We start from the raw sequence: 26,939 nt of genomic DNA on the forward strand, positions 1-26,939 counted from the left end.
GCCATTTATTTCAAATATGCGTAAGCTTTTACAATGGTCAAATTAAATTTCTTAATTGGCACGTTATCCCAATTGAAGTATTTATTACTTTTTAGAAGAGTAATATAATAAATCAGCTTTGGCACCTCCCAATAAAGTTGATAAGTATTGTCATAATTAGAAGCTGCAACTGAGGCCCTTTATTTCAAAGATGCACCAGCTTTTACAGTGGTGAGAGCAAATATCGTTCTTGGCACGCTATCCAGGTGAAGATAGTCAGTTCTATTTAAGGTTGTGGTTCCTTAGTTTTAAAGTTGTGTAGTGCTCTAGTATAATAAGTAAAAATGGTTTTATTTGAGGAGTTGAATGCATATAATTCCTTTAATGCTGTTATTGATTTTGAAGATGGAAGGTTCTCCTTATGTAGACTTCCAAAATGGGGTTACTCTTTAACCATATGCGCATCATCATAAGAAGTCATTTGATGGGACCATCTTTAACCATATGCGCATTATCATAAGAAGTCATTTGATGGGACCATTTGTGCCCCCACTAAGCCATTTGTGGTACCATTTCCCTCCTGAATTTGTTGCGGAAGGCATTGATGAGTTCCTTTTTGTAAGGAATGACGAAGATCTTCAACATGCCATTTAGTGGCACTCAATGATGGTCCCTACAGTGACAATATCTTTTTATGTTAACTTCATGAAAGTTGAGAAGTATGACAACTTTGTACCTATTTAGTTTTTTTGTATGTTTTAACATTGATTTTTAAGATCATTGTACTTGTTGAGTTTATCTAAAGAAATTGTTGTTCGCTATTTAGCAATGAAACATTCGGAATGATTAAGTTTTTCCATTGTTGATCTTCAAAATTTTGTTAAATACGGAAAACTCTTACAAACACATAAACATGACCTATTTCATATGTAATAAAATATTAAACTACATCTTTGTTCTTTTAGTCACCGTAGTGGTGTCCAGTTCCACACCATGGTCGACACTTGTTTCTGGTGGGGTTCCTCCTACGTACTTTAGGTCTAGGTTCTTCTACGTGTGAAGGTTGTGGTTCGTGTTCCTCCTTGGGTTGATGATCATGTGCAGCAGATGATGATGCTTCTGCATATGGATTGTTGACATAATAAACTGAGTCTTGTTGAGACTGATCCAATCCTTCTAAGAAATTTGGACTTTAGGGATATGTACGCAATCAGGGTTGTGCAGAAGGTGGTGTTTCATCATAAGTTGCAAACATACTTCGTATGCCTAGTTCTGAGTTTGAAGAAATAGAATTCCTTGTTCCCTCTATACCTGGTAGTGGAGGTGGAGTTTTGAAGTCATGCCTAGTTTGTCATGGTGGAGGGACATTTGTCGATGTCGATGCACAATGCTTTCTAGGATCATTTAACATTTGTGGAATTGACAAATACAAAAATGAGTTTGAAATGTACCATGGCATGTACTCCATTGTGTGTTGTAGTGGCCCAAGCATCGATAATCCATTCAACATTAGGTCACACCAGTTATTCCAAACCTATATTCATTGTGCATGTTTAGTAACCCAGTTCTCATCTTGTCTTCTCCTCATGTCTAATTTATGTAGATGATCAAGGTTGTTGGGTTCTTCAAGGATCTCTTGTGATAGCGGAAATTGTAACTATAAGACCCAAGAAAATTAAATAATTATTTAACAAATACGGGTAATAGGAGCCTTTATGGAATTTAATACAAATGTGTATGACATGGAAAAGTACTAGCTCAAATGGTTGAGAGTACTTGGTTGTGTGAGATGACTTGGGTTTGAGTCCTATGTATGCCTGTTATGTGTTATTTATTTGTTATATATTGAATGGGATTAGTGATAATGTAATTCTAAGATTAGAGGAATTATCATAAAGCATGACTTTGTTGAATTGGTTGTGCCTTAACTTTGTAATTGTAGGGGTGTGTGTTCAAACCTTGATCAGAACGGAATTAACCTCTTTATTTTTGCTAATATAATTATGGTATGAATGTGAAAGGGTGGGAAAACCCTAAAGGCAATGGGGAGTTGGGAAAAACAGCCCATAATGACATTAAAAGGGCATTTTCGTTTTTTTTCATTAACCACCAATAGGGGTCATATAAAAAGGCAAAATAAAGCATTTAAAATAGTTTTTTTAGACTGATATTTGAGAAAGTGGTGAGGAGTACGAATTTTGAGTGGTAAGGTGAGTTTTGGGATTGAGAGCAAAGCTGAATTTTGTTTTGGGAAAGCAAAGTAGGGTTCTTAGGTATCACAACGCCAAGGTTAGACAATCATTTGAAGCAATGATTTCCAGATTAGGGGAGCTTTATGCTTTGATTTTATGATTATGAATGAATTGCATGATTTATGATTGTGTACCATGGATTTTCGTGCTAAACCTGATGTGAATTGGATATGGGTGGTTTAATGGGGTTTGAAAAGCATGTTATACTTTGGTATGACTGTGTTTAGGGGGTTTTGGTATGGTATGATTGTTTATGTTTCAATCTCGAATTTCGGAAGCCAAATTTGGTTAAACCATGTTTATAAGACTTTTGCACTATTGTGGATTGTTTGTCAACAATTGGGATCTCGTTTGGCATTATTTCTGTGTTTGTGCGTGCGTAAATAGGGATCCCATATACTAATCTCGCTCGGGCGAGCCAGGCTCGCCTAGGCAAAAGTTGTAGAGTTTTGACCCTGATTATGCTCAAACCACTTACTCAGGTGGAGGCCTAGGTTTTTGGGCGACATGTTATCTCGCTCAGGCGAGTGTAACTCACCTCAGTGAGAAATCGAGGGTTGAGTCTTGGGTTGGGCGTCTCGCTCAGGCAAGAGGTTCTCGCTTAAGCAAGAACTCGTGCTTAGTTTTACGTGGTGCTTAACTCGCCGCTTAGGCGAGAGTGCTGGCTTTAGGCGAAAGAGGGACTCGTCCAAGCGAGATAGACTCGCCTAAGCGAGACTTCGCAAGTTAGCTACTGTAGCACGCTCGCTCAGGCGAGCAAGATTAGCTTAAGCGAGACAGGCCTGGTCGCTCAAGCTAAGTCTTCTAGCCCAAGCGAGTTTAGTGCAGTTTGAGTGTGTGGTACGCATTGATGCAGACTTGGATTAGGGATGCTGTGCCATGAGTGGGTAGGTTCATGGATGGTGGTGAACATGTGATGATATGAGCAGGGAGGTTCCTATCCAGTTACTCTCGTCTGAGGATACGAGCGAGGTAGGTTCGTACGGTTCGGCTCACACTTGAGAGATGCTGCATGCGGGGAGGTACATAGCTAGTGGATCACGTGTGTTTGACTACAGATGGGTAGGTCCGTAGAGTAGGACTACGAGCGGGGAGGTTCGTAGAAGCAGGACTATGAGCGAGTAGGTTCGTGTGAGCATCATAAATCCTGAGTCCAAGGCTAACTATGTTATGTGAATTGAAGGTTGAAAAACCTTGGGAAAAATAGGAACTTGGCCAAGAACTAACTAGAATAGAACAAATGGGTGTATGGTTGTTATATCTGATATATTATATATTATTTAATCAATTATAAGCTCACCCTTTCTATTTGTGCTTGGCGATGATCGTGTAATTCTTTACACGGTAGCAGTTGATGATACAGGTGATGCTGCTAACACTTGAGAGGGAGAGATGGGCTAGCTTGGGATTCGAGCTAGGAATCTATTTATGTTTTATGTTCTTTTTATTTGCTGTTTTTGGAAATTGTAATAAGACTATTTCTTTTGTGTAGCTTTAATTGTTGTTTAGCGCTTGGATAGTGATTTAAATTTTCCCGCGTTTGGGAATAATAAAAGTTGATGTTCTTTTCTTAATTCTTTATTTTAAATAAGTAATATCTAGTAGGGATGTTACAGTAACTTCACCCCATCTGACTGTGCCACTCCACAATGGCAAAACAACACAAAGTTGTGCATGACGTCCATATTGCTTGGTCTTGATATCTTTCAACATCAATAATAGAGCCCAAACCCTCACAAGGAACCCAAATAAACTACAACAATAATTGAAAGTCATTCATTTAGAACCATTTATCGATATAGAAATAGTAAATGTTACCTGATTTTGTTGCATGTGATTGCCCAATATCCGACTAAATCATTGTAGGGGCCCAATTTGATATTAATTTTCATGAGCCCAATAACTCAAATATTTTCTACCTTTGTTCCTGATAGAGAAATTAATTATATAATAATAATAATTAGAAGCAATCAAATGGTAAGAATCAATATTTTTAATTAAGATTAATTTTGTGCTCTGATTTGTTATTGATGATGATTGATTTTGTGCTCTGATTTGCGATTTGATACTCATAATTTGCTGCTATTATCATGACCAATTCCTTCCTTATGTTGTTCGTTACAATTAAGGCTGAGATTGCATTGACATTACAAGTTGTGAATATAAATACGCACTCTGTCATATCGAAAAAAAAGAGATATTCTCTACACTTCTCTAATTCTTTCCCATCACCACTCCCACATACACACCTCATTTTTATCTCTCTTTAAAAAAAAAATATATTGAAGGAGATAATAAAAAAAAAGAAAACATTCTCTACACTCTCTCCTTCTCTCATTACCACCCATATAGACAATGAAAATTTTTTAAGGTACGTCACTCTCAATTCTTTCATCTTTTGATTTAGTTTTTTTCAATTTTCATTCATTTTTTTTAAATCATAAAAAATATTTTTCCCCTTTCTTTATTGTTTGTGCGGCCGCTCGCGTCGCATGACATTCAATTTAGAATTTTGCTTTTTTTTCTAAAAATATATACAGATGATCTAAAACTAAAATGTAACTTTCTTTGTTTACTCTTTTATATGTATTTGGTTGCTCACGTCGCAATGACATCCACAACTACTCTAATATAACTTAAAAAAAATATTAAAAATTTACAAATGTTTACAAAAATAAAAAAAAAATAAAAGATTAGAAAAAAATAATTTATTTGAAGTGTCTATCTGGCCGCTCACGTCGCGTGACACCAATTTTAAAATAATACTAAAATTTAAATAAAAAGATTTTAAAAATTATAAAACAAATTAAATCAGTTTCAAATAATTTTCCAAATAGATTTTTCAAAAAGAACTACGTAACCCTGATTTTCCATTCACATGGAGATACGTAGGAGCGAGGATTAATCCTCGTCGGGCCCAAAAAATAAAAAAAAATAGTTTTGTTGTTTTTTATACATTCTTTTATTAATATTTTTGGGGAAAATTAAATATTTTGAAAAAACCACATAACTTTTGCACATTTAATTAAAGGTACCGTCTTAGGATGGACATTATGGGGTGTTAATACCTTCCCCACATGTAACCGACTCCCGGACCTAAAATCTGGTTTTTCACAGACCTTGTTCTTTTTTATGGTTTTCCATAGTTTCCTATAATAACTATGGTGGCGACTCCAAACTCTCTGTTTTTACAAAATTTATTTTTGGTTCGTCGTCTCGTCGCCATTTCGTCGCGATTTCGGTTGCGACAAATGGCGACTCCACTAGGGATGTTAGAGAGTCAGTTCATTTATTTGGATGTGCAAAATTGATGTAGTTTTTCTTCATATTTTTTCTTTCTCATTTTTTTTTGGGTATGTGTTTTTTACCTTTTCTATATTTAAAATAATTGTATGTGTATATTCAATCTTCTTTATTTTTGTATTTGGAATAATTGCCATGTTTTTAGGTTTGGGTATACATTGTGTTCTCCCTTCACACACACACATTTTATTCATTACATGAGTGCGGCCCTATACCCGGGTCTGAGTTGCTTAGAATTAGAGGGGATTGTGTAGCAGTGTCACAGTGGATGTACTTCCCAAGTGGTCATTGTGAGAACCCCAGCTAGAGTTGTTTGCTTCATTGGTAGTCCCACTTTTTGTTGTTTACCAACTATCGTGGGAAATGCCATGAAGTGGGCATAGCTCTAATGACCTTGATATTTAGGTATTAGGAAACTATCCTTGTGAGCACATATACTTTCCCTTAGAATTTTAATTATCAAACCCATGGTAAATGAAGGCACTAAAGGGAGACTATTGGCGTCGTTTACCCTCACCTTTCCTTGTATATAATAATAAATTCATCACAATCACACCATTATTAGCCATAAACATACATTTCATTAGCATATCATGCGAATAAGTGCCCTGTGAGGTAAAACAAACATGCATTGCATTCCATTTTGTGGTCATTCATGATACATTATCCAAACATTCAAACACATAGCATGCATCAACATAAATTTTAAAAAAAATAAAATTTTTTTTACACTACAATAAGTTCAAATTGTTTCCCACTTCTCTTATCACCAAATTCTTGGAATCTTTCTTATGAAAAATGATGAAAAATAATAAAACATTCTTTGGTCAAATCAGTGGATTGAATAAAGAAATAAAATTTTGTTTGTTATCATGTCTTCTGAAGCATCATATAGTCTTGCATATGAAATTGCTCAAATCTATCTTCCTTTCCATCTCTCTTCCACCATAAACCTTGTTTTCAAACCCTTGGCAATTTCATGCATGTCATTCAAATAGTGTTTCAAAAGAAATGATAAAAAAAATGATTTGTTAGTTGCTGATTAGAGCAAAGAAATGATTTAGAAAAGTAAAAAAAAAATCAAAGTAGAATGACTCCATGAATTAGAAATAACAATGAAATGGGAATCAATTCGAATATTGTTTTCAAAAAAATGCAAAAGAAAAATTCATACATCATACCAAGTCATGCATACATGAGTAATTCATCTTTTTGAATAAAGCAAATTTCACCCACACATCCATGCATCCATGCATGCATCATCGTCTAAGTTTAAAAAAGAAAATCATAGCGTGTGTATATACATAACTCCTCCAACATTTCTTAGATTTATGAAAACTGAAAAAATGAAAAAAAGAGAGCAAATTTCACTCATGCATTCACGCATCCATGCAAGCATATCATATAGTTTCAGAAAGAAAACCATAACATTTCATGCATCATCAAATCATCCATCATACTTCACAAAATCATCGAAAATAATTTCAAAAAAAAGAAAAAAGTCAGCAATGATTTTTTTTGTGTAAGTCTAAAAAACGTTAGGCATTCACTTGGTGTTTGTCGACAATTCAAAAGCAAAATTCAGGTTCTCCTTTTATACATCAAGACCCTCTGCAAGGCAATGGTCATTAATTCCTTTGTCACATCGAGGCCCTTTGCGAGGTAATGGTCATCGATCTCTTTACATTAGGACCCTCTGCAAGGGAATGGTCATTAATTTCGTTATGTTTACATCAAGACCCTCTGCAAGACAATGGTTATTGATTTCCTCTCTTTACATCGAGGCCCTCTGCGAGGCAATGGTCATCGATCTCTTTACATCAAGATCCTCTGCGAGGCAATGGTCATTGATTTCTTATGTCACATCGAGGCCCTCTGCGAGGCAATGGTCATCGATCTCTTTACATCAAGACCCTCTGCAAAGCAATGGTCATTTGATTTTCCTATGTCACATCGAGGCCCTCTGCGAGGCAATGGTCATCGATCTCTTTACATCAAGACCCTCTGCGAGGCAATGGTCATTGATTTCTTTCCTTTCGATATCGACCCTCTCCTTGGGATTGGTCTCAACTTTTTTTCAAAAAGTCAAAAAAAAGAAAAATTTTGGATCGGAACCCTTTACATGGTAATGGTCGTCGAATCCTTTGGATCTAGACCCTCTCCTCGGGATTGGTCTAATTTGGTTTTTTCAATAAATTAAAAAAACAAAAAAAGAATTAGTGTGTCAAATCGAGACCCTCTACTTGGTATGGTCAAGTTTGTCTTCAAATTTATCTTCTTTTGAAACCCGAACGAAATTAGTGTTTTTATCTTTACTTATCTTTTATTACGATAAAATGAAAAAGTCAAATTTTCATATTATCTAATAAAATCTAAGAGGGGCAGCTCTGTCACAACCCAAATCACGACTGGACGACGAACCAAATATTAAAATTTGTAAAAACAGAATTTGGAGTCGCCACCATAGTTATTATAGGAAACTATGGAAAACCATTAAAAAGAACAAGGTCTGCGAAAAACCAGATTTTGGGTCCGGGAGTCGGTTACGCATGGGGAAGGTAATAGCACCCCACAACGCCCGTCCTAAGACGGTAACTTTAATTAAATGTGCAAAAGTTATGTGGTTTTTTCAAAATATTTAATTTTCCCCAAAAATATTAATAAAAGAATGTACAAAAAACAACAAAACTATTTTTTTGATTTTTTGGCCCGACGAGGATTAATCCTCGCTCCTACGTATCTCCATGTGAATAGAGAATCACGGTTACATAGTTTATTTTGAAAAATGATTTAATTAATATTTTTTAAATAATTTTGAAAATTTTTTTATTTAAATTTTAGTATTATTTTAAAATTAGTGTCACGCGATGCGAGCGGCCGGATAGACACTTCAAATAAATTTTTTTCTAATCTTTTATTTTTTATTTTTTTAATCATTTATAAATTTTTAATATTTTTTTAAAAGTTATTTTAGAGTAGTTGTGCATGTCATTGCGACGTGAGCAACCAAATAGATATAAAAGAGTAAATAAAAAAAACTATTTTTTGTTTTTAGATCATTTGTATATATTTGTAAAAAAAAAAGAAGTCTAAATTGGATGTCATGCGACGCGAGCGGCCGGGCAGACAATAAAGAAAGGGGAAAAATATTTTTTATGATTAAAACAAAAGAATGAAAATTAAAATAAAACTAAATCAAAAGATGAAAGAATTGAGAGTGACGTACCTTAAAAAGTTTCAATATATGCTCACCTTTTCTATTTTTTTTTCTTCCTTTTCTAATATTGTGTTTGTTTTTCCAATAGAGATAAAGATGAGAGGTGTCTATGTGGGTGGTAATGAGAGAAAGAGAGAGTGTAGAGAATTTTTTTTCTTCTTTTTTCTACCTCCTTCAATATGTTTTTTTTAAGAGAGATAGAAAAGAGGTGTGTGTGTGGGAGTGGTGATGGGAAAAAATTAGAGTAGTGTAGAGAATCCTCTTTTTTTTTCTGTCAGAGTGCGTATTTATACTCACACCTTGCAATATCAATGCAATCTTAGCCTTAATTGTAATGAACAATATAAGGAAGGAATTGGTCATGATACCAACAAATTATGGGGATCAAATCGCAGCCAAACAGAGCACAAAATCAATCATTATCAGTAACAAATCAGAGAACAAAATCAATCCCAATTAATAATATTGATTCTTACCATTTGAAGAGATATTGCTTCTAATTATTATTATATAATTAATTTCTCTATCGGGTACAAAGGTAGAAAATATTTCAGTTATTGGGCTTATGAAAATTAATAACAAATTGGGCTCTTCCTCCTTTTTTATTTTTTTTTCATCTTTTTTTTTTCTTTTTTTCTAAAATTAAAGTTTGAAAAATCTTTGAAGAAAATAATGTTTCACATTATTTTATTTTTATTAGATAATTTGAAAATTTGACTTTTTCATATTATCGTAATAAAAGATAAGTAAAAATAAAAACACTAATTTCGTTCGGGTTTCAAAAGAAAACAAATTTGAAGATAGACTTGACCATTCAAAAGGAGATAGTCTGCATCTGAACGGAACTAGGTGACCATTACCAAGTAGAGTCCCAATCCAAAAAACCAAATTCTTTTTGTATTTGAACTTTTTGAAAAAAAGATTAGACCAATCCTGAGGAGAGGGTCTATATCTAAAGGACAACCATTACCATGTAGAGGTCCCAATTTGACACACTGAGTCTTTTTGTTTTTTTTTTAACTTTTTGAAAAAACCAAATTAGACCAATCCCGTGGAGAGGGTCTATTCAAAAGATTCGGTGACCATTACCATGTAGAGGGTCTCAATTTGAAAATTTTCTTTTTTTTTTAATATTTTTTGAGAAAAGATTAGACCAATCCCGAGGAGAGGTCTATATCCAAAAGATTCAGTGACCATTAGCATGTAGAGGGTCACGATTTGACAAACCATATTCTTTTTATACTTTGACTTTTTGAAAAAGAGATTAGACCAATCTCGAGGAGAGGGTCTATATCTAAAGGATTCGATGACCATTACCATGTAGAGGGTCCCGATCTGAAAAAAAAAAGCAATGACCATTGCCTCGCAGATGGCCTCAATGTGGCATAAGAAATTAATGACCATTGCCTCGTAGAGGGTCTTGATGTAAAGAGATCGATGACCATTGCCTCGCAGATGGCCTCGATTTGACATAAGAAATCAATGACCATTGCCTCGCAGAGGGTCTTGATGTAAAGAGATCGATGACCATTGCCTCGCAGAGGGCCTCGATGTGACATAAGAAATCAATGACCATTGCCTCACAGATGATCTTGATGTAAAGAGATCGATGACCATTGCCTCGCAGAGGGCCTCGATGTGACAGAAGAAATCAATGACCATTGCTTTGCAGAGGGTCTTGATGTAAGGAGATCGATGACCATTGCCTCGTAGAGGGCCTCGATGTGACATAAGAAATCAATGACCATTGCCTCGCAGAGGGTCTTGATGTAAAAAAGGGAGAACCTGAATTTTGCTTTTGAATTGTCGACAAACACCAAGTGAATGCCTAACGTTTTTGAGACTTAAACAAAAAAAAAAACATTGCTGACTTTTTCTTTTTGTTTTTTGGAAATGATTTTCAATGATTTTGTGGAGTATGATGGATGATTTGATGATGCATGAAATGTTATGATTTTCATTTTGAAACTATATGATATGTTTGCATGCATGCGTGAATACATGAGTGGAATTTGTTTTTTTTTTTTTCATTTCTTCATAAATCTAAGAAATGTTTGAAGAGTTATGCATATGCACACGTTATGAATCATTGATGATGTATGAAAGGCTATGATTTTCTTTTTAAACATAGACGATGATGCATGCATGGATGTGTGGATGCATGGATGAAATTTGCTTTATTAAAAAAGATGAATTACTCATGTATGCATGACTTGGTATGATGTATGAATTACCTTATGTATGAATTTTCTTTTCCATTTTTTTAAAAAACATTCGAATTGTTCCCCATTTCATTGTTATTTTCAATTCATGGAATTATTCTACTTTGATATTTTCTTTTACTTTTCTAAATCATTTCCTTGGTCTAATCAATTTACTAACAAACATTTTTTTAATAATTTCTTTGAAACACTATTTGAATGACATGCATGAAATTGCCAAGGGCTTGAAAAGGTTTGGATGAGGTAATGAAGATTAACTAGGGAGTTGCCCCAATTTGAATTGGTCTCGGGGCACAAAATGTGTTTGGGCTTTCCCTAGTTATTGATGGTATGAAGGAAATGATGGGGACTTCAAAAATTTGCCTTAGGATGAGAGACTAGGATGGTCTTAGGGTGCAAAAGTATGTTTGTCTTTTCCCAATTGAGGATATTGAAAAATGACGGGGTCTTCACAAATTGCCCCTAATGTGGTCACAATCTTCATTGTAAATAAATGCCCCAATTCAGATTGAATAATGGGAATATATGAATTACAAACAAAGTGATTGCCCCAGTTTGTGTGTGAGATTGATAAAGATAGACTATGTTAAGGTTGATCAAAGTTTAGGCTTAGAGCGGAGGATACTGTATCAGCAAAAATGGAATTTCATGAAGAATGAATTAAGAGAGGACAACCCAAATTTAGCTTACTTGCCTTATTGAAGCTTTGAAAATATGTCACCCAAAAATAATCTGCCCCAGTGTTTAAAAGCAAATCTCTGAACACACTTTCTCAATCTTTTTTTTTTGAATAATTTTTTTAGAACAAACCTGTTAACAAATAAATTTTTTCCTCTAAATTAAAACCTTCAAAAGATAACAACCAATCTTTGATTTGTGTGGACTTTATTAGGCTTGTATTGTGGCCAAGGCTAGGGGTATGGAAGTAAATGATAGTAAAGGCCCAAACAAGTAATGTGAGGGTTGTTTCAAACAAGGATCTTTGAATAATGTTTCATTCAATATTTATTTGACTTCATTTCGTTCACCTTTTTTTATATCTTTCTTAATATGACCAATAATATTTCTTTTTTTGTTGTTGATATTTTTGTATTGGTGAACTACAAGTCAAATGAAATAAATGCAAATATTATGTCAACCCCCAATGGAGTCGCCATCTGTGACAACCGAAATCGCGACGGGACGACGAACCAAAAATTAAAATTTGTAAAAACAGAGTTTGGAATCGCCACCATAGTTATTATAGGAAACTATGGAAAACCATAAAAAGAGCAAGGTCTGCGAAAAACCAGATTTTGGGTCCGGGAGTCGGTTGCGACAGATGGCGACTCCATTGGGGATGTTAGAGAGTCAGACCATTTATTTGGATGTACAAAATTGATGTGGTTTTTCTTCATATGTTTCACCTTATTTTTTACTTTTATTTTTATTTTTTGAAAATAAATTTATTCACCCAAACGAAATTGGGTGTTGACAGTCAATTACACAAATATTGCATCATACAATGACCATTACATAAACACTTAATCTCCAATTTATACTTTTGTTTTTTCTAAAAATATATACAAATGATTTAAAAATAAAAATTAGCTTTCTTTGTTTACTCTTATATATCTATTTGGTTGCTCAAGTCGCAATGACATCCACAACTACTTTAAAATAACTTTAAAAAAATATTAAAAATTTATAAATGATTAAAAAATAAAAAATAAAAGATTAGAAAAAAAAAGAATTTATTTCAAGTGTCTATCCGGTCGCTCGCGTCGCGTGACATCAATTTTAAAATAATACTAAAATTTAAATAAAAAGATTTTCAAAACTATAAAACAAATTAAATCATTTTCAAATAATTTTCCAAATAGATTTTTCAAAAAGAACTACGTAACCCTGATTCTCCATTCACATGGAGATACGTAGGAGCGAGGATTAATCCTCGTCGGGCCAAATAATATTTCTTTTTTTTGGAAGTAAAGAAAATTTTGTTTCACCTTATTTTTTACTTTTATTTTTATTTTTTGAAAATAAATTTATTCACCGGGATGAAATTTGGTGTTGACAGTCAGTTACACAAATATTGCATCATACAATGTCCATTACGAAAACACTTAATATTCATCATACAATCGTAAGTGGGGAGTCAACCATTAATTTGTGGGGAGTGAAGTTGGAAATTATGTTCTGAGGTTGCAGATTTTTAAAAATAAATAAAAATGGTATAACGATCACACAATTCAGTCAGTTGCATAAATTTTTCATCCTACAACTTCCATTCACTAACAGGGGTTCTTGTCTTCTTTAACAATTGTTAAAATCTTCAACTCATCCATACATGGGGAGTCAAGCATTAATATGTGGGGAGTAGTGTTGTAGATTCTGGACTGCATCTTCTTAAAAAATTCAAATATTGTATTGTCATCACACAATGAAGGGATTGACACACATTTTCCTTCATACAATTTCCATAACCTAAACATTGAATATTCACCATCCAACGTTTTTCTGGTGCTTCAAAATTGTCAAAATCTTCAACTCATCCGTAAGTGGGGAGTAAAGAATTAATATTTCGGAAGTATTGTTGTAAATTCTGGAATGCACGTGCATATTTAAAAAAAAATTAAATATGGTATTGTGATCACACAATTCAGTCTCTTAAACAAATTTTCTATCATACAATTTTCGTTATTTGACGTGGGTGCTTGTCTTACTTAACGATTGTCAAAATCCTCAAGTCATCCGTAAGTGGGGAGTCAAGAATTAATGTGTGGGGAGCAGTGTTGCAAATTATGAATTGCACTTGCAGGTGGTTAAAAAATTAAAATATCGTTTTGTGATCACACAATGTAGTCATTGACACACATTTTCCTTCATACAATTTCCCTAACCTAAACACTGAATATCCACCATCAAACGTGCTTATGGTGCTTCAAATTTGTCAAAATCCTCAACTTATCCATAAGTGGGGAATACAAAATTATTATGTGGGGAGTACTATTGTAAATTCTGGATTGCACGTGTATATTTTAATAAAATTAAATATGGGTGAACATTTGGTGGTGACATTTAATTTTTTCTTTTTTTAAGTACTACAACTGATGACCAAAATATCCAACATAACTCCTCAGTTCTACCATCACAACACCCCATATAAGTCATAATTAACTTATGAGACTTTTTTTCATGGCCATCATCCAAAGTAAGTGCTACCGAATTTGGTGGTAATGAAACTCTTCTTGTCTTATATTATGTCCACACTGAACATTTGGTGTTCACATTATATATATTTTTGTTTAAGTAGTGCCACTGATGACCAAAATATCCAACATAACTCCCCATTTTTACCATCGCAACTCCCGACATAAGTCATAATTAACTTAGGAAACTTTTTTTCATGGACACCATGCAAAGAAGAAGCTATTGAATTTAGTGGCAATGGAAATCGATTTTTCTTAGATGATGTCCACACTGAACATTTGGTGGTGACATTTAATTTTTTCTTTTTTTTTAAGTACTGCAACTAATGACCATAATAATCAATATGACTCCCCACTTTTACCATCACAACTCTCCACATACGTCATAAGTAACTTACGAGACTTCTTTTCACGGCCACCATCCAAAGAAGGTGTATTACTGCAATCGAAAATGATATTTATTAAATTTTGAATTAAAAATTACAAACCACGTGGGCTCGGTGTCAAAAATGAGTTTATTTTTAATGTCTATATATCTATCATTTTCGGTTATTTATGACAACAAAAATTAAACAGACAATAGGTGCTCAGTAGTAAAAAAGAGTAGAGAATGAAGTAAAGTGAATGACTATGTCAATTTTATTTGTGGTCTTAATGATAGAATAAATATATTATTTAAATTCAATTCTATAGTGTTTTATGCAATTAAACAAATGACATAAGTTTCAGATACGACAAAAAATATTAATCCATACATAATGTCATCGAAAATAAGTACTTAGTACTTAAAGAAAAGTTCAATTAAACACAAATACTGTGTTACATTGCACACACTAAAGTCATTAATGGAAATTAAGTACTAATCATAAAGATTACTAAACACACTATTTAAACTTCCCTAAACACATAAAGAACTAAGTTTTAGTCATCGACATCATTGCCTGCAGCTGAGTTTATTGCATCCATGTTGTCACTTTCAAGAGGATTTAAGGTCACTAAAAGCTTCATTAGGAGATCGTGTGGGAGTGGAAGGAAGAAGGCAACCATGTCGCGAACATCATCATTCGTGAAGAGCTTAATTGTTTCATACTGGTCCCAACGTCGTAACACGGGCTTGTGAAACCATACATCTTTGACTCTTCTTCCCTGACTGCAGCAACGATAGCTTGCAATTTCTTCTTTCAACATCTGTAAATTCATAGTAGTCGACACATAAAAAGCACAATTAATACAACCTTCATAGTTAACAACAACAAGAAAACTATTGTGAATGTTATTCTCGTGATGGATCACCATCCTTGTTTTGGTATTAAGCAACTATGGTTATGAACTGAATGACCTAATAATTTATAAGCGTATTAGTTACTTGATAGATAAAAAAAAATCTTGACCCTTGCATTAAAGTGGGTTCACGTGACAAAGTAAAGTGGGATAAAGCCTGATTGGCATTCATCGTGCAATGTGTATATTAACTGTACCTGTGATGTTGGTATCATGTGATGACATTGTGTCAACACCCAATTTCGTCCGGCTAAATAAATAATAGAATAAATAATAATAATTTGTTTTTCAAAAAAAAGGTAAAAAATATAAAATATAAAATATAAAAAAATAAATAAGTTTTCTCTTTGGTTTTTTTTTTCTTTGTCTAAATAATAATAATAACAGGATAATAATAATAATAATAAATAAATAAATAAAAAGAAACAAATTTGTTTTAATCTAGTGTGTATTTTCTTTTGAGGCTTTGTTTGTATGTTAGCCCAAAATACTCTATATACCTACACCATTTTTCTTGCAACTAACGGCAGCCCAACATTTAATTTTCACAGCCCCACTCTATGCTTTGTCGTTTCTGCTTCAGATTAAGAAGTTAGTCTAATAATTAGAAATAGAATATGTTCTAATATTTAGAATTATTTACTCTGATTTTGTGCTCTGATTTTATGACACCTCCTTTTCCAGATGAGGAAAATATTAATATGTTTCTCAAGAATATCTTTTTTGTAATTATAATTAATCTATCTTGATCACGTTTGATTTTGTGCTCTGATTTTATGACACCTCTTTTTTCCAGATAGAGAAAGTAGTAATATAATTCAAAACAATATCTTTGTTACTAATAAGAATCAATTTTGCTGATCACGTTTGATTTTGTGCTCTATTTTTTTCTATGATTTGATTCCCATATTGTAATAATATTAAGACCATTTCTTGCCTTTTAAAACTCGTTGTAATTAAGGTAGACCTTTAATTACGAGATTACATTAGATTTATAATGTTGTATATATAAACCCATCAGAAAAAGAAGAAAAAAATAATTTTTTCTCTCTCAAAAATTTTTGGAGATCTCTCTCACCCTAAGCACATATTCTATTTTAACCCTCGCACATAAAAAACCCACTCAGCTTCGATCACCACCCCCACGTGCTTCTTAGTGTTCCAATGAAACTATTGTAAGTACGATATCCCTTTCAGGTTCGCAAAATTAATTTTTTATTGTGTTATGTAGTATTTCTCGATATGTGTTTTTGATCTTGGTTGAATTTGATGTTTTCAGTATTTCTTTTTTATATGGGAAAAACATTACTGTCATGCTTTTTGGGTTCATTAGTTTTATAATTAAGCTTTTGTTGATTGCTTTGGGTTGTGAACATTGTTGCGTGAATAAGTGAGAGATATCATGTTTTGACATTGTATGAATATGTTGTGCCATATTTTTTCATGTTAAGGGTTGTAAAAAGTTTTCATATTAAAATAATATGTTTAATCCTAAACGTTATTTCCTAATCTTTGATTTATTTATTTTCCTAATGTTTTCATAAATTGTGGATATATAATAGTCACATTTTTTGGGTATCAATGTCTTATTTCGGAAGGTTTTTTTAAAGGAAGTAATAACAAATAAATGATTTAAATACCCTTTTAACTTTTAAAATGTATAAGTGCTCGTGTGACCGCTCGCGTCGACTTAGTACTTAATACCTTCGCTTTTCTATAAGATTACTAAGAAAAATACAAAATTTTAAATATTAAAAAAGAGTGCTATCAACATATTGAACAAATTGTTTTTTTCAAAAAGTTTTTTCATAAAGAACTACGTGACCCTGATTCTCCATTATAAATGGAGATACGTAGGAGCAAGAAGTAATCCTTGTCGAGCCCAAAAAACAAAAATCTTTTTTTTTGTTTTCCTTTGTTTTCCTTTGTCATCTTTATTAGTTTATTTTTATTTATTTATTCATCTTTATTTATTTATTTTATTTTTATTTTTTTAAATAAACATTTTAAGGAGACCGTCTTAGGATGAGTGTTGTAGGGTGCTAACACCTTCCCTACACATAATTAACTCTCGTACCCCCAATCTCTGTTTTCGTAGACCTTGCTCTTTTTTATGGTTTTCCATAGTTTCCTATAATAACTATGGTGGCGACTCCAAAAATCTTTTTTACAAATTTAATTCTTTTGGTTCGTAATCCCGTCGCGATTTCGGTTGTGATAGATGGCGACTCCATTGGAGATTTTATAGAGTTAGGCTATTTAATTAAATATATAAAATTGATGTGGTTGTTTCAAATTTTTTTGTTTTTTTTTATTATTGTTTTTTTTTTCTCTCTTTTCTTTTTCATTCTTTTTTTTCGTCTTATATTTATTTGTTTTATTTTATTTTATTTCTCATTATTTATTATTATTGTGTATATTTTTTTAATTTTGGATGATTTTTTTATTTTATTTATTTATTTATTGTTCATATTACTTTATTCTTATGCTTGAATTTTGAATCCTAGGATAGATGACTTTATTATATATATTTGTCTATTTTTTTTCTCTGTTTGTCTGTAGGAAGGGGTTTAGGTATGCATTATCCTCCCTTCACACACACACACTATGTGCATGACATGAGTGGGGCCCTATACCAGAGCTTGAGTAACTTTAGAAGTAGAGAGGATTGTGTAGCAGTGTAGTGGATGTACTTCCCAAGTGGTCATTGTGAGAACCCTAACTAGAGTTTGTTTGCTTCATTGATACTCCCACCTCTTGTTGTTTACCAACTGTCTTGGGAAATGCCATGAAGTGGGCCATAGCTCTAGTGACCTTGATATTTAGGTATTAGGAAACCATCCTGGTAAGCGCATGTATTTTACCTTAGATCCATTAGGCGCCAAACCTTTGTTAAGGCACAAAGGGAGATATACATGTTTTTTATTCCTCGGTTTATTTTATTTTATTTTATTTATTTATTTATTATTTATTTATTTTCTTTCCTCTTGATTTTTGTTTTAGTAATAAAATCTTGCATAACATATTATTGCATCCATATAGTTATGTTTTCCATATTATTGCATCCATATAGTTATGTTTTCCCATATCATCTCATCATGTTTATTTAATTTTAGGTCCGAAATTATAAAGTTGTGATTAAGTTTAAAAAGAAAAGGCAAATTAACATGGAATTTGGAGTTGGGGGACAGTTAGATTTTGATGCTTTGAAGAAAAAAAAATTATCCTTTAGGGTTATAGAAGAGATGAAGAGCATAATATCTAGGGATAGAAATTATGATTTTCTTTCTTTTGCATTTGATTTTATGAGCTTTTTAGAGGGTGGGTTTTGTATTGACTCTTTTCCATGTTAATTTACTTGTAGCTTTATAATTTTGTTTAATAAATTAAACGTTTTGCATTATGTTTTTCCTTCCTTTTCTTTTTTCTTATTTCTTTTTCTTTTTAAAAAAAATATACAATATAGCAAAAATAATAAAAACAAATACGGCAAAGCCAAGGCATCCGTACAGGACGAGAGCAAATAGTAAGAATATGGAGGACTGGGAAACTGCACAAGAGACAATAAAAGCATATATTAATCAACTAAAGGACCAAGTAGGTCAAATCTTGGAGGCCTTGAAGTCCTTAAAGGCCACAGGAGAAGCTTCATCATCAAAGGGTGAGGAAAGCACTCACGGCGCTCTTGTTGCTTTCCCAGCATACGGATTGCCATCTGGTTACACCCCACCTGTCGGAGAATATTCAGAGGCTGAGCATGCTTCCTTCTCATTCCAAATCAATACTCTAGGAAATGAAGCGGCTACCTTTGCGGGACCTCGAGAGACTGTAATGCCAAAGACTTTAAACACAATTATCGGTGATAACTCTTTGGACAAGATTACATCACACCCTACTATGCAGGCTGTATCCGCTGATGTTGAGGAAACCAAAACTAAGTTGGAAATTTTGGAAGAACGACTACGAGCTATTGAGAGAGGTGGAAACTATGCGTTTGGCGATGTTGCGGGTTTAAGCCTAGTTCATGATGTCACAATACCTGACAAGTTTAAAGTTCCGGAGTTCAAAAAGTACAAGGGTACCACATGCCCTAGAAGCCATCTAACCATGTATTGTCGAAAGATGGTTGCTGATGAGTTCAAATTTTTGCCCTCATTTAATATTTAAATTTGGGGATTTAATTGAATTTTCTATGCTTAAATATTGATTTAATTAGGATTTGTAATTATTGGATTTATTGAGTAAGTTTGGTAAAAGTGGCATAAAAATTGATTTTAGTTGCATAGAATATTATTGGATATTCTAACGTTTGTTAATGCAGCTGGAATTTATTTTTGGTCATTAATAGTGTGGATTTGAAATATTCAAAGTTACAAAATAAGTCCAAAATCAGGAAATTCTGGAAAAGAATAAATCAGGAGCTAAATGCACCCCCAAATTTTATTTGCACCCCTCCTACCACTAAACTCCACTCAACCAGATTATGCCATGTGGCAATCCCCACCTTTCAAATCAGGCCAACCATAAGCTGACACGTGTCATAATCCTCCACTCACCAAATTGACCAATCAAATCTTACCATGTCACTATCTCCCAAAATGAAACCTTAACCCTAATTTTCTCCTCTCCTTTCGCCACCATGCCGGCAGCCGTCACCGTTCACCGTCAATTCGCCGGAGCAGTCAGCCATCGCAGCTGCAACGTGCCACCGCGCATCTTCTACCACCGCACCTCTTCGTTCACACTGCAGTAGCGCCACCATCTTCAATCTTCTCCACCTGCAACGCTGACAACCACCGCAACTCTGTCTACAACAGCAGCGAACACCACCACGCAGCAACAACGAGCACATCCAACCTACAACAGTGATGCCTTCCGTTTTCTCGTGAGCACGCAGCAATTCGCATCTCCATCCTTGCCGGAAAACGGAGAGCACAACACCATTTATACATCCACCATCTCCACCGCGCCTGCACCTGCTCTATTCACGCAGCGAACCAGCAACGCACCACCACGAAACCACCGTGGTAGCGGCTCCACACGCATCTGCACCTCGCAATCTCTTTCGTTCTCTGCAGCAACCACGGTGACCATCCTTCTCACCGACAACCATCACTAGTCACAACCATCACGCACCTGCTCGTTCTTGCATCACGCAGCAGCTTCAACACAAAACCTGGAGCACCGCAACCTTGCATTTTCTGACCACCGCGAGCACACAGCAGCAAGAAACAAACCTGCACCTATTCGCAACACCACTGCGTCGCACTCCATTCGCAGCTTGCTCATTCATCCCTGCACCAGTTTCACGACCACCGCAAGTTCTTCTTCCTCGCGCACAACCATTGCAGCAGCTTCCAAACCAGCAGCGCCACCGCAATGCACCACTATGGACGAGCCAAAACCGACAACAGAGGAGCAGTCATCATTGCCATCTCCATCTCTATTGCATCTGCAGAAACCCTAATTCTGGACTGCCACGTGTCAGGCTGCTATTGGACAGTCCAATTGGTCAACTGGTCAACACTGGTCAACTGGTCAAAGTCAACAGTCAACTCTGGTCAAAACTGCAAAAATGGTTAAATAAGAGGGGCAAAATTGGAAATTGGATAGGAATTAAGTTGCTAATTAATTAAATAAAAATAAAAGATTTTAGCAACTGACAAATAAAGCCCAAAGTCCAGTTGAAGCCTATATAAAGAGACTTAAGGGAGCAGAAACGACGTACATCAAACAACGGAGACACTTAGAACTCTTTGGTTTTGGCAGACACCGTCATCCATCACATCTCTCATTCTTTCTTTTATTTTCTTTCCTTCATATCATCATGTATTCCATCAAAGCCATGGAGGGCTAAGCTTTAAAGGTTGATTCCACTGTAATTTCTTAACTAGATTCTGAAGTTAGATGAATTTATGTGTTTGTTATTTTGATTATTGTTGTGGTTTTTGTTTATCTATGTCCTTTGCTTCTTAATCGAATAGAAAATAATGATTTTAAATCTACATGCATGCTAATCATATGAGTTAAAAGGTTTTTAAATTAAATTAAGACTTTAATTTGATTTTGTTTAGAAACTTTCATTTGATTAAATAAGTTTTTGCCAATAATTGAGACTTTACTTTGATTAGAGGTAATTACTTTAACTAAAATTAGTCAAGACTTTACTTTGATTAATTAAGTTTTCTATTTGGTGAAGAAACAAAGAAATAGACATGATTAGGCATAGTAAAATTAATTGAGACTGTACTTTGATTGAATTTACTATGGACAATCTAACAATTCTCACTTTTAATTGAGACTTTACTTTGATTAAACGTGAGAATGCCAACAAATGAATTGAGTCTTTACATTGATTGATTTGTAAATCAACAACAATAATTAATTTAACAATAATCTCTAGATAACCAATGAAGAATCTTATTTAGAAAAAGCAGTGGAATTGACCTATTTACTATTACTGTGTTTACAATCTTCCGTGTCATTTTCTTTGCATATCAAAACCCCCTATTTTTATAATTGCTAGTTTTAATTGCACTTTTAAGAATCAAATATTTGAGATCAATTCCGTATTCGTTGTGAGACGACTCAGGGTTATCTTAACCCTAACTATTTTGTTCACTACTAATTTGGCAATACTAAAGTTGCTAAAGTTAAGTGGTGGTAATTTGATCGCCTAACGACAGCGATATCAGTTGCCTATGCTTATGATGAGAAATTACTAATCCACTTCTTCCAAGACAGTTTGACTAGGGTAGCATTGAGTTGGTATACACACCTGGAAGCATCTCGCATTCGTTCTTGGATGGATTTGGTGGATGCCTTTTTGAAACAGCCCAACATTTAATTTTCGCAGCCCCACTCTATGCTTTGTCGTTTCTGCTTCAGATTAAGAAGTTAGTCTAATAATTAGAAATAGAATATGTTCTAATATTTAGAATTATTTACTCTGATTTTGTGCTCTGATTTTATGACACCTCCTTTTCTAGATGAGGAAAATATTAATATGTTTCTCAAGAATATCTTTTTTGTAATTATAATTAATCTATCTTGATCACGTTTGATTTTGTGCTCTGATTTTATGACACCTCTTTTTTCCAGATAGAGAAAGTAGTAATATAATTCAAAACAATATCTTTGTTACTAATAAGAATCAATTTTGCTGATCACGTTTGATTTTGTGCTCTATTTTTTTCTATGATTTGATTCCCATATTGTAATAATATTAAGACCATTTCTTGCCTTTTAAAACTCGTTGTAATTAAGGTAGACCTTTAATTACGAGATTACATTAGATTTATAATGTTGTATATATAAACCCATCAGAAAAAGAAGAAAAAAATAATTTTTTCTCTCTCAAAAATTTTTGGAGATCTCTCTCACCCTAAGCACACATTCTATTTTAACCCTCGCACATAAAAAACCCACTCAGCTTCGATCACCACCCCCACGTGCTTCTTAGTGTTCCAATGCAACTATTGTAAGTACGATATCCCTTTCAGGTTCGCAAAATTAATTTTTTATTGTGTTATGTAGTATTTCTCGATATGTGTTTTTGATCTTGGTTGAATTTGATGTTTTCAGTATTTCTTTTTTATATGGGAAAAACATTACTGTCATGCTTTTTGGGTTCATTAGTTTTATAATTAAGCTTTTGTTGATTGCTTTGGGTTGTGAACATTGTTGCGTGAATAAGTGAGAGATATCATGTTTTGACATTGTATGAATATGTTGTGCCATATTTTTTCATGTTAAGGGTTGTAAAAAGTTTTCATATTAAAATAATATGTTTAATCCTAAACGTTATTTCCTAATCTTTGATTTATTTATTTTCCTAATGTTTTCATAAATTGTGGATATATAATAGTCACATTTTTTGGGTATCAATGTCTTATTTCGGAAGGTTTTTTTAAAGGAAGTAATAACAAATAAATGATTTAAATACCCTTTTAACTTTTAAAATGTATAAGTGCTCGTGTGACCGCTCGCGTCGACTTAGTACTTAATACCTTCGCTTTTCTATAAGATTACTAAGAAAAATACAAAATTTTAAATATTAAAAAAGAGTGCTATCAACATATTGAACAAATTGTTTTTTTCAAAAAGTTTTTTCATAAAGAACTACGTGACCCTGATTCTCCATTATAAATGGAGATACGTAGGAGCAAGAAGTAATCCTTGTCGAGCCCAAAAAACAAAAATCTTTTTTTTTTTGTTTTCCTTTGTTTTCCTTTGTCATCTTTATTAGTTTATTTTTATTTATTTATTCATCTTTATTTATTTATTTTATTTTTATTTTTTTAAATAAACATTTTAAGGAGACCGTCTTAGGATGAGTGTTGTAGGGTGCTAACACCTTCCCTACACATAATTAACTCTCGTACCCCCAATCTCTGTTTTCGTAGACCTTGCTCTTTTTTATGGTTTTCCATAGTTTCCTATAATAACTATGGTGGCGACTCCAAAAATCTTTTTTACAAATTTAATTTTTTTGGTTCGTAATCCCGTCGCGATTTCGGTTGTGATAGATGGCGACTCCATTGGGGATTTTATAGAGTTAGGCTATTTAATTAAATATATAAAATTGATGTGGTTGTTTCAAATTTTTTTTGTTTTTTTTATTATTGTTTTTTTTTTCTCTCTTTTCTTTTTCATTCTTTTTTTTCGTCTTATATTTATTTGTTTTATTTTATTTTATTTCTCATTATTTATTATTATTGTGTATATTTTTTTAATTTTGGATGATTTTTTTATTTTATTTATTTATTTATTGTTCATATTACTTTATTCTTATGCTTGAATTTTGAATCCTAGGATAGATGACTTTATTATATATATTTGTCTATTTTTTTTCTCTGTTTGTCTGTAGGAAGGGGTTTAGGTATGCATTATCCTCCCTTCACACACACACACTATGTGCATGACATGAGTGGGGCCCTATACCAGAGCTTGAGTAACTTTAGAAGTAGAGAGGATTGTGTAGCAGTGTAGTGGATGTACTTCCCAAGTGGTCATTGTGAGAACCCTAACTAGAGTTTGTTTGCTTCATTGATACTCCCACCTCTTGTTGTTTACCAACTGTCTTGGGAAATGCCATGAAGTGGGCCATAGCTCTAGTGACCTTGATATTTAGGTATTAGGAAACCATCCTGGTAAGCGCATGTATTTTACCTTAGATCCATTAGGCGCCAAACCTTTGTTAAGGCACAAAGGGAGATATACATGTTTTTTATTCCTCGGTTTATTTTATTTTATTTTATTTATTTATTTATTATTTATTTATTTTCTTTCCTCTTGATTTTTGTTTTAGTAATAAAATCTTGCATAACATATTATTGCATCCATATAGTTATGTTTTCCATATTATTGCATCCATATAGTTATGTTTTCCCATATCATCTCATCATGTTTATTTAATTTTAGGTCCGAAATTATAAAGTTGTGATTAAGTTTAAAAAGAAAAGGCAAATTAACATGGAATTTGGAGTTGGGGGACAGTTAGATTTTGATGCTTTGAAGAAAAAAAAATTATCCTTTAGGGTTATAGAAGAGATGAAGAGCATAATATCTAGGGCTAGAAATTATGATTTTCTTTCTTTTGCATTTGATTTTATGAGCTTTTTAGAGGGTGGGTTTTGTATTGACTCTTTTCCATGTTAATTTACTTGTAGCTTTATAATTTTGTTTAATAAATTAAACGTTTTGCATTATATTTTTCCTTCCTTTTCTTTTTTCTTATTTCTTTTTCTTTTTAAAAAAAATATACAATATAGCAAAAATAATAAAAACAAATACGGCAAAGCCAAGGCATCCGTACAGGACGAGAGCAAATAGTAAGAATATGGAGGACTGGGAAACTGCACAAGAGACAATAAAAGCATATATTAATCAACTAAAGGACCAAGTAGGTCAAATCTTGGAGGCCTTGAAGTCCTTAAAGGCCACAGGAGAAGCTTCATGCTCAAAGGGTGAGGAAAGCACTCACGGCGCTCTTGTTGCTTTCCCAGCATACGGATTGCCATCTGGTTACACCCCACCTGTCGGAGAATATTCAGAGGCTGAGCATGCTTCCTTCTCATTCCAAATCAATACTCTAGGAAATGAAGCGGCTACCTTTGCGGGACCTCGAGAGACTGTAATGCCAAAGACTTTAAACACAATTATCGGTGATAACTCTTTGGACAAGATTACATCACACCCTACTATGCAGGCTGTATCCGCTGATGTTGAGGAAACCAAAACTAAGTTGGAAATTTTGGAAGAACGACTACGAGCTATTGAGAGAGGTGGAAACTATGCGTTTGGCGATGTTGCGGGTTTAAGCCTAGTTCATGATGTCACAATACCTGACAAGTTTAAAGTTCCGGAGTTCAAAAAGTACAAGGGTACCACATGCCCTAGAAGCCATCTAACCATGTATTGTCGAAAGATGGTTGCTGATGAGTTCAAATTTTTGCCCTCATTTAATATTTAAATTTGGGGATTTAATTGAATTTTCTATGCTTAAATATTGATTTAATTAGGATTTGTAATTATTGGATTTATTGAGTAAGTTTGGTAAAAGTGGCATAAAAATTGATTTTAGTTGCATAGAATATTATTGGATATTCTAACGTTTGTTAATGCAGCTGGAATTTATTTTTGGTCATTAATAGTGTGGATTTGAAATATTCAAAGTTACAAAATAAGTCCAAAATCAGGAAATTCTGGAAAAGAATAAATCAGGAGCTAAATGCACCCCCAAATTTTATTTGCACCCCTCCTACCACTAAACTCCACTCAACCAGATTATGCCATGTGGCAATCCCCACCTTTCAAATCAGGCCAACCATAAGCTGACACGTGTCATAATCCTCCACTCACCAAATTGACCAATCAAATCTTACCATGTCACTATCTCCCAAAATGAAACCTTAACCCTAATTTTCTCCTCTCCTTTCGCCACCATGCCGGCAGCCGTCACCGTTCACCGTCAATACGCCGGAGCAGTCAGCCATCGCAGCTGCAACGCGCCACCGCGCATCTTCTACCACCGCACCTCTTCGTTCACACTGCAGTAGCGCCACCATCTTCAATCTTCTCCACCTGCAACGCTGACAACCACCGCAACTCTGTCTACAACAGCAGCGAACACCACCACGCAGCAACAACGAGCACATCCAACCTACAACAGTGATGCCTTCCGTTTTCTCGTGAGCACGCAGCAATTCGCATCTCCATCCTTGCCGGAAAACGGAGAGCACAACACCATTTATACATCCACCATCTCCACCGCGCCTGCACCTGCTCTATTCACGCAGCGAACCAGCAACGCACCACCACGAAACCACCGTGGTAGCGGCTCCACACGCATCTGCACCTCGCAATCTCTTTCGTTCTCTGCAGCAACCACGGTGACCATCCTTCTCACCGACAACCATCACTAGTCACAACCATCACGCACCTGCTCGTTCTTGCATCACGCAGCAGCTTCAACACAAAACCTGGAGCACTG

Source organism: Vigna unguiculata, chromosome 5, assembly GCF_004118075.2.
Source record: "Vigna unguiculata cultivar IT97K-499-35 chromosome 5, ASM411807v1, whole genome shotgun sequence".
Taxonomy (NCBI): domain Eukaryota; kingdom Viridiplantae; phylum Streptophyta; class Magnoliopsida; order Fabales; family Fabaceae; genus Vigna; species Vigna unguiculata.